The sequence below is a fragment of the Papio anubis genome, chromosome 1 (genome assembly GCF_008728515.1).
Source record: "Papio anubis isolate 15944 chromosome 1, Panubis1.0, whole genome shotgun sequence".
Taxonomy (NCBI): Eukaryota; Metazoa; Chordata; class Mammalia; order Primates; family Cercopithecidae; genus Papio; species Papio anubis.
The window spans coordinates 174,024,879-174,038,575 of record NC_044976.1 but is presented as its reverse complement, the minus strand read 5'-3'; the positions used below and the strand labels follow the sequence as shown (position 1 = coordinate 174,038,575).

At 34.0% G+C, this 13,697-nt stretch overlaps 1 pseudogene across 1 annotated transcript; it reads left to right on the top strand.

Moving 5' to 3' along the window:
• The first annotated feature begins 2,509 nt into the window (after positions 1-2,509).
• On the top strand, positions 2,510-3,399 carry LOC101024029 (annotated as a pseudogene). The gene has a single exon (XR_004179443.1). The product of XR_004179443.1 is annotated as a proteasome subunit alpha type-3 pseudogene (transcript).
• Positions 3,400-13,697: the final 10,298 nt, after the last annotated feature.

Below are 13,697 nucleotides of genomic sequence, written 5' to 3'. Positions count from 1 at the left end.
GCAGGGCTTCGTGCAAAATGAACATTTGAGGTCCTTGTTCAAAATCAGAGGTGGGGAGAAGTGTGTTTGGTACCAAGATGCAAAGTTTTTCCCCTTTTTAAAAGTCCTTTTTCTGACTTCTCATGGTATTTGCTATTCTGACATTGTTTTCAGCAAAGAAAAATTAAAAATTTAAATTGTTAGTACGAGTTTTTCCATTCCATTCATTTTTATATGCAATGCTAGCTTTAAATGCAAATAGAGCAGTTAACTTGTATGAAGAATCATCCAGTTACACAATTTGTATTTCATAGTTTGTCTTCAAACATGCTGCTTGTGCTCCAGCAGACCAGAACTAACAAATACAAGTCAGACTCAAGAGATTGAAAGGAGAGAGGATCCCTCAGGCATGGAATCCATCCAGGAAGGGCTCCATCGACACAGGGATACTCAGTAAGCATGAGGATACTTGCCGGACTATGGCAGATCTTCACAGTTACTCAGGCACCTTGCCTAGAACCCAGTACTTGGGACTCCAGCTTACTCAAACCCAATAGCTGCCAGGCTCCCCCTGGTGCCAGCCTCTGCATACACGTGCTTCACAGCCTGGCATTTCTCCTTTCCATTTGCTGGCACCACAATCTATGGCAGTAGGCCTGTGAACACCGAATGCCTTTAAACTTCCACATCTGGATTCACCAGGTAGCTGGGTCACAAGCCACAAGAGAATTGTGCCCACAAAGATGGACCAGGCTATTGCCAATCATGCTGCTACTGCCAGATCCTACCTGAGATGTGCCAGAGTGCACAGCCTGATCCCAACACTACCTGTGATTACATGTAAAATCCCACAAGGGCAGAGGTTGACAGCAGAATGATGGCCTCCTTTAAAACTTATCTGGTGATTGCCTGGAATACAGGACCCAGAAGAACCCAGGCAGTAGGAAAATGAATGATTGAATCATTCTGGGGTAGCTAAGAGCCAGCAGGAGGCAGGACCTTATGTAAGTCCAGTTTCCAAACCCCTGGCATATGTTTGTTGTTACATCACATTCTGCATACAAATCACAAGTTCAAAGATAAAAATATTAATAATATCAAGAGGGCAATAGCAAAGCATTAAACCAATGTGGGGAACTTCTGAGAATGGAGCCTAATTTAGTTGCACAGTTCCTGTGCCCATGAAGCTGGTCCTGTTCTCATGAACTATACTCAATATTTTTTGACATGTAAAAAATGTATTTAACATAATCACTCCAGTAGGTGCCATCCATTCCATCACATCTGAAAACTCAAACTTATCAAAAATGTAGCAACACTCTTCATTTCCTCAAACTTTACTATTACTTAACCGAATCCACCATGATTTCAGGTCTACAAAAACAACTCTTTTTAGGAAAACAATAATCTTAATATCACAAATTCATTGACAATTTTTCAGTTACCTTACAGTATTTTCCAGCAACTTTCGTAATTGTTGACTTCTCCTTTGGCAACCTGTTCTTTTTCTATGGCAATGTATTTCTAGGTTTCCTCCTACCAATTTGAGCTCTCATCCCCATATCCTTTTGCTGCCCTGACATATATTATCCAGCCTTTTAATGCTCAGTTTCCTAAATATTTGGTCTAAGGCCCTAATATCTTTTTAGCATACTTCCTGTTTTAAAGCAATTTTCATCCTTGGGCATGTTTTCTGATAACTCCCAAATTTACATTTTTATCCCAGATGTCACCTCAGAACTTTAATACTGCTAGATACCTGCAAGATGACTCATGGTTAGCATACATAAAACAGATATCAAAATCTCCTTGAGTCCTTCTTCATTGTTCCCTCTCCCACTGAATTACATCACCCTCCATTTTCTAAATGCATTTGCTACAGAAACCACATAGTCGTCCCAGATATCTCCGCTTTACTTGTGCACCTTATTCAATCCTATAACAAATTATCTCACTTTAATTCCTGAATAACTCCCTACGTTTGTAGCTTGTTTCCTATAGTCATCTTTGCTATAGCCTGAATGCCTGTGTCTCCCCCACATTCATATGTTAAAATCCTCATCCCCAGGTAGTATTAGAAAGTGGGGCCCATGGAAGGAAGGTGATTAGGTCATGAGAACAGAGCCCTCATGAATGGGATTAGAGCCCTTATAAGAGGCCTCAGAAAGCTGCCTTTCCCTTTCTACTGTGTGAGGACATAGTGATAAGATACCCTCTATGAACCAGAAAGTGAGTCCTCAGCACAAACAGAATCTGCCAGCATCTTGACTATGGACTTGCCAGCCTCCAGAACTGTGAGAAATAAATTCCTGTTGTTTCTAAGCTACCAAATTTATGGTATTTTGTTATACCAGCCTGAATGGACTAAGACAATCTTTAATACTGTCGCTCTAGTCTAAACAACACTTACTTCTCATCTGGATGACTGCAATGATTTTCTAATTCTTTCCCGTTCTTTATTTTGTTCTCCAACATTGCAACCAAAGTCTTCGCTGAAAATATAAAATTAGCTGGAATCCTTACATGTCCCGTTGGGTTTAGCAGGATGAGCTCAATCAGCACCGGGTATGACCTGTCAGCCTCTACATTCTCTCCCGATGGAAGAGTTTTTCAAGTTGAATATGCTATGAGGGCTGTAAAAAATAGTAGTATAGCTATTGGAATCAGATGCAAAGATGGTGTTGTCTTTGGGGTAGAAAAATTAGTCCTTTCTAAACTTTATGAAGAAGGTTCCAACAAACGACTTTTTAATGTTGATCGGCATGTTGGAATGGCAGTAGCAGGTTTGTTGGCAGATGCTCGTTCTTTAGCAGACATAGCAAGAGAAGAAGCTTCCAATTTTAGATCTAACTTTGGCTACAACATTCCACTAAAACATCTTGCAGACAGAGTGGCCATGTATGTGCATGCATATACACTCTACAGTGCTGTTAGACCTTTTGGCTGCAGTTTCATGTTAGGGTCTTACAGTGTGAATGACGGTGCACAACTCTACATGATTGACCCATCAGGTGTTTCATACGGTTATTCGGGCTGTGCCATTGGCAAAGCCAGGCAAGCTGCAAAGACGGAAATAGAGAAGCTTCAGATGAAAGAAATGACCTGCCGTGATATTGTTAAAGAAGTTGCAAAAATAATTTACATAGTACATGATGAAGTTAAGGATAAAGCTTTTGAACTAGAACTCAGCTGGGTTGGTGAATTAACTAATGGAAGACATGAAATTGTTCCAAAAGATATAAGGGAAGAAGCAGAGAAATATGCTAAGAAATCTCGGAAGGAAGAAGATGAATCAGATGATGATAAAATGTAACATTTACTCCAGCATCTATTGTATTTTAAGTTTCTACTCCAGTCCAATGTAACTATTTAGCCCTGGATTATACATACTGTTCAATTTTCATTAAATTTTTGTCTTATTAAAAAAAAGAAGAAAATGTAAAATTAGTTATATTTGTTCTCTCCTTAAGGACTTTCATTGTCTTTTATTCTGATTCCAGTACACATGAGAACTGAATATACCTTGAACACTAGTGTGGTAGACAGAATAAAAACTACCAAAGATATATATGTCCCAATCCCTGGAACTTGTGGATATGTTACTTTAACATAGAAAAAAGAATTTTGCAGAAGCAATTAACTTAAAGACCTTTAGATGGGGAAATTATGCTGAATTATGCAGACAGGCCAAATGTAATCACAGGGCCCTTAAAACAGACAGAGAAGGAGATATGAAAATGAAAGCAGAGATTAGAATGTGCAGTAGGATAAAGACTCTACCAGCCATTGCTGGCTTTGAAGATGGAGGAATGCAACCATGAGCCAAGGGATAGGGTTCACCTCTAGAAGTTGGAAAAGGCAAGAAAATGTATAGACCCTAGAGCCTCCACAGGGAACAGAGCCCTACCAAAACCTTGATTTTGGCAAAGGAGACCCATTCCAGAACTGAAACATAATAAATGTTGTTTTAAGCCACTGTTTGTTGTAATTGCAACAGAAAACTTATAAACTGAGGAAGAAAGAAGTATACTGCATCAACACTTTAATTAGGTTCTTATATTTTTTAAGCAGATTACTCTTTTTCTTTCTTTACAAGTAATTTCATCAGTTTGTAATAAAAATGTGTTACATAAAATGAAAATCTTGGTTTGTCTGGCATTAAACAGAGGGACAAACAAAAGTTTTTAAAAGTGACTCACGTTTCCCATTAGAGCTCTTTTGACTAATCCTACTATTTTTTTCCTTTAGAAAAAAAGTGTTCAATTGATCAAAGGCATATGATATTAGGCCATTTTGCTTTTAAATTATGGTGCTGCAAACCCATAAAGTAATGGGTCATATCTATTTCACAATCAGGGAGCATGGGTGGAATTACACAGACTGCAGGAAAAAAAAAAAAAAAAAAAAAAAAACGATGGGAAATGCTAGTGAAGATATGCTAAAATATTCTTAATAATGTAAGTTTTTAAATATAATCACTGCTGATTAATTTGCTACATCTGGATTTTAGAACATAATACCAATATAATCTCCCACTCCACTTCTCGTAAACATAACGAGGTATGAAATAATAATTTGCTTAATTTCCATATAAGTAAATCATGTTGGCCTTATTAAAAATGATAGTTAATGGATAATCTAATTATTCAGGTTGGTGCGAAAGTAATTACAGTTTTTGTTATTACTTTTAAAGTTATTAATTTTACTTCAAGTTGTTTTCTAATCTGTAGCTAAGACTGAGCACTGTCCCTATAGCAATACTGAACAGCATGAAAGAAGTTAGAAACACTTCTTCTAAAGAAATATGAAAATAAAAGTACAAATTCTCACTGGGTTTACCCATGACTGTCCTCATCACATATTTATTAGTAGACTCCTAATTTATATACTTCTTAACAAATTATCTCTGCCATCAACATTAACCTGGCCTCTTTTACACCTGAAATGACTGAAATCATGAAACAATAATTTTTCTTTTCACATCTAGGGCCTTGTTAGGCTAACTCTCTTCTCTGATAAAACTATTATACTATATCATGAATAAAAAAATTGTCTTGATATAGAAAATTACTGAGGAGCACATCGTGTCTTTGCTATTAGCCTTTGTTACAGGAATTTGTGCATTTATACAAATCCTTTCTTAGGATTGGGCCATGGAAGCCTTGATGTATTCGGCTCAGCTACTGACAGGTGTTTACGTACATCTCTTTAGAGTACGAGTGAAAAAAAGTGTTGCCACCTGGAATTTTGTGATGACTATGGCCTGTTATGTAGAATTGTTTAAGAGGCTCTCCTCACTGTCTCGTGAAGTTTTGGTGTTAAAGTTCAATGAATACTAACTGTAAAGTGAATAGCAGATAATAAACATTGATAATCCTTACTTTCCACTTTTAAACTTTCCTTGCTGCCTTTATTTCAGATACTTATTTTCCTCTTCTGAACTTGTATTGCATGTTTTTCTTCCTTTATGTAAACTTTCATACTCTATAGTTTCTTAGGATTATTTGTAAATATCTCATTATTTTTTTCTCACAAGATTTTAAAGTGTTGTTCTACTGATATATTCATGTTGGTTTCACACTAAAGACCAGATCAATAGTAAAATGTATTTATTTTGGGAATGCATATCTAAAGATATTTAAGAAAGCACAAAGCATATTGATAATTGTATGTAATTATATTATCTACCTAATTATCCTCATTATCGTTCCCCAGTTATCTTTGCATTTTCCTATTTGTTAGCTTCCCCATCAGGTAAGTTATATAGTCATGAATGTCCTATTTATAAAAATCTCTTCTAAACCTGTTTCTCTTCTTTATTACCATTTTCACTATGATTAAATGCTAATAAGCAACTTTTCAGGTACCCAAAATAACCTTGCAAGTGATCTTCCAGGGTTTTCTCTCAAGTCATATATTTTCTTTCCTGAGTTAAGTTGTTAAAATATTGATCCTATCATTGACTCTAATGTTAGACAAACAAACAAAAAAATCATTAGAATATCACGAAATGCCCTTGACCATCTGACTGCAACCTCCCTTTCTAACTTTATCTCTCAAAATTCCATACCCGTACTTAGGCACACCAAATGATAAGCTCAATTCTACTAACATAAATAATCGTCATACTACAATGACTGCATTTGAAGTTGCCATTTCTTGGAATGCCTTTAGCTGAACTGCTGCACCAGGTGTGTTTGCTTCAGTCTTGAAGATCCTCATCAGCTATCCCTTCTTTCAAAAGATTTGTCACCTCACACACCCTAATAACACAAATAGATTAAGTCATTGCTCAAATATTAATACAATCTCCCTAGAAAAGCCTCTTGTGAATTACCTATGATTATACCTCTATTCTCTATTCCATTACCCAAATGATATACTGATAAATCTTTCTCAAATTGTCTTCGTGAGACTACAAACTCTAAGAGAGCAAGGACTTTGTCTTTATCATTTCCTCATTCCCATGTATTAGAGTAGTGCTCACCATGTATCATGCCCCCAATATTATTTCTTTTTCTTACAAGTATGAATAGTGGTATACTGTGTAAACTTTGACAATGTGAACATTTAATGTCATGGAAAATATCCTATACAGTTATCTTTTAGATTGATTATTAGAATACTATAATGTATTAGGTTTCATTATCATTTGTTATTGTATTGTTTATGAACACTGATGCATCAAAAATGTTTTTTCTCAGTAGCAAATATTGAGTTTTCTATTAATTTTATATCATAATTAGTTATGTATTCTGAAATGATGTATCATGTTGCTTATATATCTCTAATGATCATTTTAAATTCTGTATTTGGTACTCATTGTTCACTTATTTCTCTCATAATCACATCAAATATTAAAAAATATTATTTTCAATAAAATGTATTATATTTCCTATTTGGAAAAAACAATGTATACCCTCTGGAATATTAAGGAACCGCATTGTAATCTGAATGAAAAATAACTTAGTAATGCTATTAGGGGAGCTACAATTGCCATACTAAGCTTTATTATAATTTATTTCTGAGTATTGTTTGAGAAGAATCTTACACATATTTAATACTACAAAATTGAATCAATGTTTAGCATGTTACTATGTCAGAAAACTACTGAATACTTATATTATATATGAGTGTATATATGTATATAGCTTTAAATATAGTGAATTTGTACATTTTGGAATTGTTATCTGGAACTTTCTAGCAAATATCTTAGATCACAGGGCTTCAGAAGAAAATCAAACCTGTGGATGGGAGTGGGGTGTATCTTGCTCTCTCTGTATATATTATAGATGATACATATGAATATATATTTTATTTGCATACGCACTTTCAAATAAGAAGATTAACTCATGATCTCATATCTGGAGAGCTGGTTCTTATCTGCTTCCAAGAATCTGAGCACATGGGCAAGAAATCTTTTCGATTTCTTAATCATAAATAAAACATACATCATTTTCTTTCAAGCATACTGTGTAGCGTGCCAGCATTTCCTCCTTGTCAAGCATGTCAAGTATGGGACCTTATCTCACAATTGATATATATTTTAAATTGCCTGACTTGCTTGCAACTATGGACTAACCCATACGTTCTATCAGATACAAAAAATTACAGTGAAACAACACTAAAAACTAGCTTTATTGGCTTTCCCTGCAATTACATGTTCATTCTTTGTATTCTGAGATTTAACTGTATTTGAACTTGCTTTGTAATAAATGTTTTCAGTAGGATGAAGTAGCAAAATCCATTATGCTTCTCCATAGACTCATAATATTAGTATGTTCAAATACAGAATATTCAAGTTTTACATTAAAAGATGTCTGTTTTTTTTCTGTTAAATCCACGCTGTTTGTGTGTCAGCAGCATACAGACTGCAAGGATTTAACAACAACAACAAAAATCAAATAACAAAACTTAGTGCTAAATAATTGTGGTCACCAAATTATTTTATTGAATACCAGATGTGTCTATGTGAAATGTAGTAAAATTTTTCAAAAGTAAAACTAAAACATAGAAAGTATAATTAATACTTCAGCAATTATATTTGTTTTAATCCAATGTCCAAAATATGTTTTTTACTGTTATTTCATTGAAGTAAAAAAAGACTTTGTCTATGACAGGTGTGACATTTCAAAATTTACTAGAACTACTCAATAAAATTCCATGTTTAAAATTACTTTTCCCAAGATTTTAAATGTTAGAACGATTAATACTCTCTATGTGATTATATACATGACATAAATCAAATGATTTTTTAAAAATAGTTTTTTCAGTTTTTTTCTGTAAAAGTTTTATTGTTCTCTCCCTTTCTTAGTATTACATATTTATGTTATTGTTACAACATGCTTAAGAAAAATGTGTTCACAATTTGTAGTCTCTAATTTCTAGCCTAAAAATGGGAAAAACCCTTCTGCTGAAATTTTTTTCTGAATTTTCGTTAATGTGTCTAATGCTTACATAGTTTTAAAGGAAAGGACTATTGTTACTGTTTTATGCACACCTCTGAGTGTGTATACTTCTAAGATATGAGAACCCTCGTCTCAGTAAGATATGTGGTTTCGTTAAAACTCTTGAAGGATTTCTCCAATATGTTCTTCATGTTAGTTTAAAAGCACAGGTGAAAATGAAGATTGACTCATTTTCTAGTAGTGAACCTCAGCAGTTTATTTTATCCTAACATGCCATCATTTATTTAATATTTACACAAAATATCTGAGGTTTCTTTAAATATTTGTCATTGACACAGATCTCTAATCCTTAAGTTTTGTGTTAACACTTCAACATTTGTACTGAAAAGATCAAAATCCAACGTAAATGTTATAATAAACCAACCATTATAGTTAGGCAACCATGAAAGCGGAAATTATAGGCCCCCATTTTGCAGCATTTCTAATTACACTTTGAAGAGGCAACTACTTATAATTATTTCTGGATTTTGTCTTTATGTGTTTTTCCCAAACTCTTAATAATATAAAAAACCCTCTCTTTTATATAGTTTGATGACTAAATTAATTTATATTATTTGTTTCTTTTTTTTTTTTTTTTTTGAGACGGAGTCTTGCTCTGTCGCCCAGGCTGGAGTGCAGTGGCCGGATCTCAGCTCACTGCAAGCTCCGCCTCCCGGGTTCACGCCATTCTCCTGCCTCAGCCTCCCGAGTAGCTGGGACTACAGGCGCCCGCCACCTCGCCCGGCTAGTTTTTTGTATTTCTTAATAGAGACGGGGTTTCACCGTGTTAGCCAGGATGGTCTCGATCTCCTGACCTCGTGATCCGCCCGTCTCGGCCTCCCAAAGTGCTGGGATTACAGGCTTAAGCCACCGCGCCCGGCCTATTATTTGTTTCTTTAACATAAAATAATTAACCTATTTATTCTTCATTTTACTTCTCCTAACTTTCTTCCTTACCTGATTAGGAGTTTTATTAACATTTTTGGTTTCTATCTTGTGACATTTATAACTTTAAAAAATGTATTCTAATCTTTTCTTCTTCTTCTGTTCAGTTTGAACAATATTTTCTTACTATGCAAAGTTAAGATATAACTTCATGCACCCTTCCATTTATCTCTCCTATTGGTATAAATTACTTTACATTGCCCCATTTGGGAGTGGCTAACTAGCTTGAGGTCAGTTTGATCATGTTCTGGAAATAAAACATGTATGTGCCAACTAGAATCTACTCCTCCAGTTATCGTTATATTTTATTGAGTAACATGTATTAAGTTATTTCTAATTTAAAATACCTAGAGGAAATTCTGATATCTATGCTGAGTACAGGGTAACATTGTTATTACATAGGGTCTATGAGTTTATCATATAATCTGAAAAAAAGGAAACAAGTATTATATATAGGAATTACTATGCATAATTTGCTGCATAATCAAGAAGTGAGACTTCAATCGTGATTCATTTGTTGCTATATGAAGAATGTTCTGAAAGTCACAATCAATCAAATATATTCTCTGTCTTGCTCTCTCTCTATCGTTCTTTATGCCTCTTTCTCTCCCCTTGCCCCCAGCATTTCCTTTGCTTTTACAAATTTTATCATGTGGAGCAACTCTCTTAAACATTTTTATTAAATAATTGCACCCTTTTGCCCCTGCACTCTGTGCCATTCTTTGCTCTTGCTGACAGTGAAGGCAGAGATTGTCTCTGGCTGTATAATTCTATCCTTTCTAGTTAACTATAATTTCAATTGTATTTTAGAAAAGAGGGCACTCAAATGTTCACCTAATTCTGTATCTTTAACAGCTGGCAAGCTTTTAAGTGTTTTCCCAGTTCGTATAAATATAAAAATCAACAAATATATCTTACAAATGCTATCTCTCTTCCACATTAGCCATGCATTTAATTAAATATTTATAGGGCATGTACTATATGATTTTTAAAAATTACATTCATTGAATAATGAGCAAATTAGATATGGGTCTTCAAGTTCATAATTTATTGCAAGAGGCAAACAATAAATAATTACATATATAACATAATTTGCTTGCTAAAAAAGAATACCACTAGAAACTAATTTAGAGTAAGAGAAATTTTTAAGTCTACTAAAAAATAAGTATTAAACTAAAACCCAAAGCTTACCAGCTTTTTCGTTAATCTTATTTTGTATTTTATCATCTCTTTTTCGATATTAACTTAAGTAAAATTTTTAAGTTCCTGGTTTTCCCTAGATGCAAAACATTGCTTTATTTTTTAAAAAAATACGTTCATCAAATTATTGAAGCAGTTCTTCTAAAGTATATTCTTTATTAATATTTATAAAGTTATGTTTGCAAAAATATGTAAATGGTTCTATTACTGAATTGGTATTTATTTTTTCAACATTTCAACATCTATTGATTTAGCATTTTTCTGATCAGGAATAGTATCATCTGAATTTGTTATTCACTGAAGACTAATGTGGATGACCTTTCTCTGACTCATACATTAATAAATATCTGTAAAACCGATTTATGTTTTGAATCTTCCATGACAACTGGTTACCTCAAGTTAATCTTTGATATTGACTATTTCTATTTAATTTACATTGAAGGCTTGTTATTGATTCCTTATCTTCCCTATTCTGAAGGAAGTGAAAAACAAGTTACAGATTGACTGTCTGCTATTAAGTGTATTGGACTACATTCTGTCCTAGCCTTTCTGGGCTATAATAACAAAAATACCATAGAGGCGGTGGCTCATAAATGACAGGAATTTATTTCTGATAGTTCCTCATAACAAGGATACCAGTTGTTGCTCTCAAAGACAACAGAGATTCGGAAGTAAAAGACTAGGAAGTCCAAGCTCAAGGTGCCAATAGATTTGGTGTGTGGTGAGTGCCTACCTCCTGGTTCATAATCAGCCATCTTTTTGCTGTGACTTCATGAAGAGGAAAGAAAGGGGAAGGACGCTTTCATAAGGGTTATAATCCCATTCACGAGAGCGATGCCCCCATGACTCAATTATCTCCTAAAAGCCCCATATCTCAATACCATCATTTTGGAGATAAGGTTTCAACACAGGAATTTTGTGGGGAATTAGTCTATGTCATGTTCTGTATATGTTTTCTTTCTGTATGCATTTTGAGATTTCAACTTATGATCTACTTCAGGAAGCTTAAGGCACTTAAGCAAGAAGCAGAGGTAAAAGAAAACCCCACTAGTTACTGAATTTTTTTTAATCCACAACTGTTTATCTTTGATCAGTCAATATTTGTCAGAAGTTGCAAATATGGTTACTGAATTTTTGTTACGTGTCTTACTCCACTTCAGTCTTGCCTTTCTGTTTCTCTCCACTGCATAGGTTTAAACAAAAATGCTATGCCAATTAAGTATCTCCTTTAACCTTCTTGTTTTGCTGTTCCCTGATAGAGGGAAGATCTCCTGGGTGTTTTGTTTCTTACATGATCCTTCCTTCCTCCCGGTCCAACGTCCAAACTACAAACTCTTGTTGTTAAGTTTCACAGTTCATAATGCATGATTAGAAATCACTATCATGTTGGTCCAAATTATACACCCTTTAGCAAATACTCTTCCAGGTGTATGTTATTTGTTATTTCCTAGTTTCAGAAAGTGGTTTGTGTCCAACCCTCCAGCTCATTTCTTTCTTTATGCCATTCCACATTGAGTTATGAAATGTGTAGTCAATATAGAGACAACATTAAACCATAATAAACATAATTAGAGAACATAGTCTGCTTATGTAATTTGGAAAACCAGCACTCCATTTGTTGCTAATTGAATAACAATGTGTGTATGCATGTGCATGTGTACGCACAACTAATTTTTCCATTATTTGCTAGTGAAAGCTCACTCTAGAATGGGGAAGAATAAAAAAGGATAACCATTTGTCACACCTGGAGAAACAATTTGAGGAAATATTTACCACATATTAAATATTGCTTCAAGTTCAAAACAGAACTCAGGAGCTACTTAGTTAAGTTACCAGTTTGAACTGTCCTTTTCCTCGTCTCTGGGAAATAGTCACGCAAGTTGTCTTTAAATTTTCCAAGAATTAAAAATGCTCCAGCATTCCAAGCATTTATTCAAAATTTAACCATTATTTATTTTGTGCTTAATATTTTATTGGCCTTGTATATACTACTGAGGATAAAATGGTGAATAGATGATGGTTGAATATAACATAATAAAGATGGTGTCTATAAATATTGAACCGTCTTCAGCCGATGAGGGAGCAAGAGAGAGGAAATAACACAATGAATGCATTGACAGTGGATCCTCAGAGATAAGTGTTGTGAGACAACATAGGGGTTAGGGAGACATTAAAAAAAAGGTTCTAAAGTAAGCAACTGTGAGAAAAATGGAAATATTTTTATTTCTTATAAAGAGCCCTGGATTTTATACTCTGTGCACTAGAGTGATGGGCAAAATTTAAGCATCAAATGTACACAGAAAAAATCTATATTTTGCATAGAACATGCTAACAGATTTTTCATATTTGGAGGAGGTGAAGAGGAAAACAGGACACTAGTTGTTTTGAAAAGCATCAAAGATTTAGAAAGGGGAGAAGTATATGAAAAATCATTTATCTACCTCAGTTCCACCTGCTTATCCAACACAGAGTCTGTCCATCAGATATATGAAAGGTGAAAGTACAGAAATATAAGGGAACTGAGATTGTAGAGAGAGAATTGTTTTTCCTTCTTCAGTATTCCCTGAGCACCGTATATTATGTGCATCCAATGTATATATTAAACTCATTGTTTCCAAGATACCATAGAATTTCAACCAAGAATACTACTGTCAAAGTAGCTTCTTCTGCTTAGAATGCTTTCTTTCTACCATGCATTTTTTTAGCTACACCTTCATCCATTTGTCAAACATATACTGACCCGTCAATCTTATCTTTGGATATTTTAGCATCTGTCTTTATGGGAAGTCTGCTATGCCACCCCAACATAATTAATTCCTATTTTCTCCATTGTCCTACAGTGATATTACATTTGACATTACACATGACACTGAGGAGGTAACCAATAACTATTACTTAAGAATTAAATTATAAAATTTTAAACTAAAAATTTTTTAAATTATAAAATTTTAATTATATATATGATTAAAAGCATGGATAGATAAGGAAACGTGGGTATATCTAAATATATGATTATATTGTTATTTATTATTTATTATTATATTTTAGCCTAACTTTTTCATGACAATTTACCAAAAAATAATAAATAAATAAATAAATAAATAAATAAAAATAAAAGAGGAATCA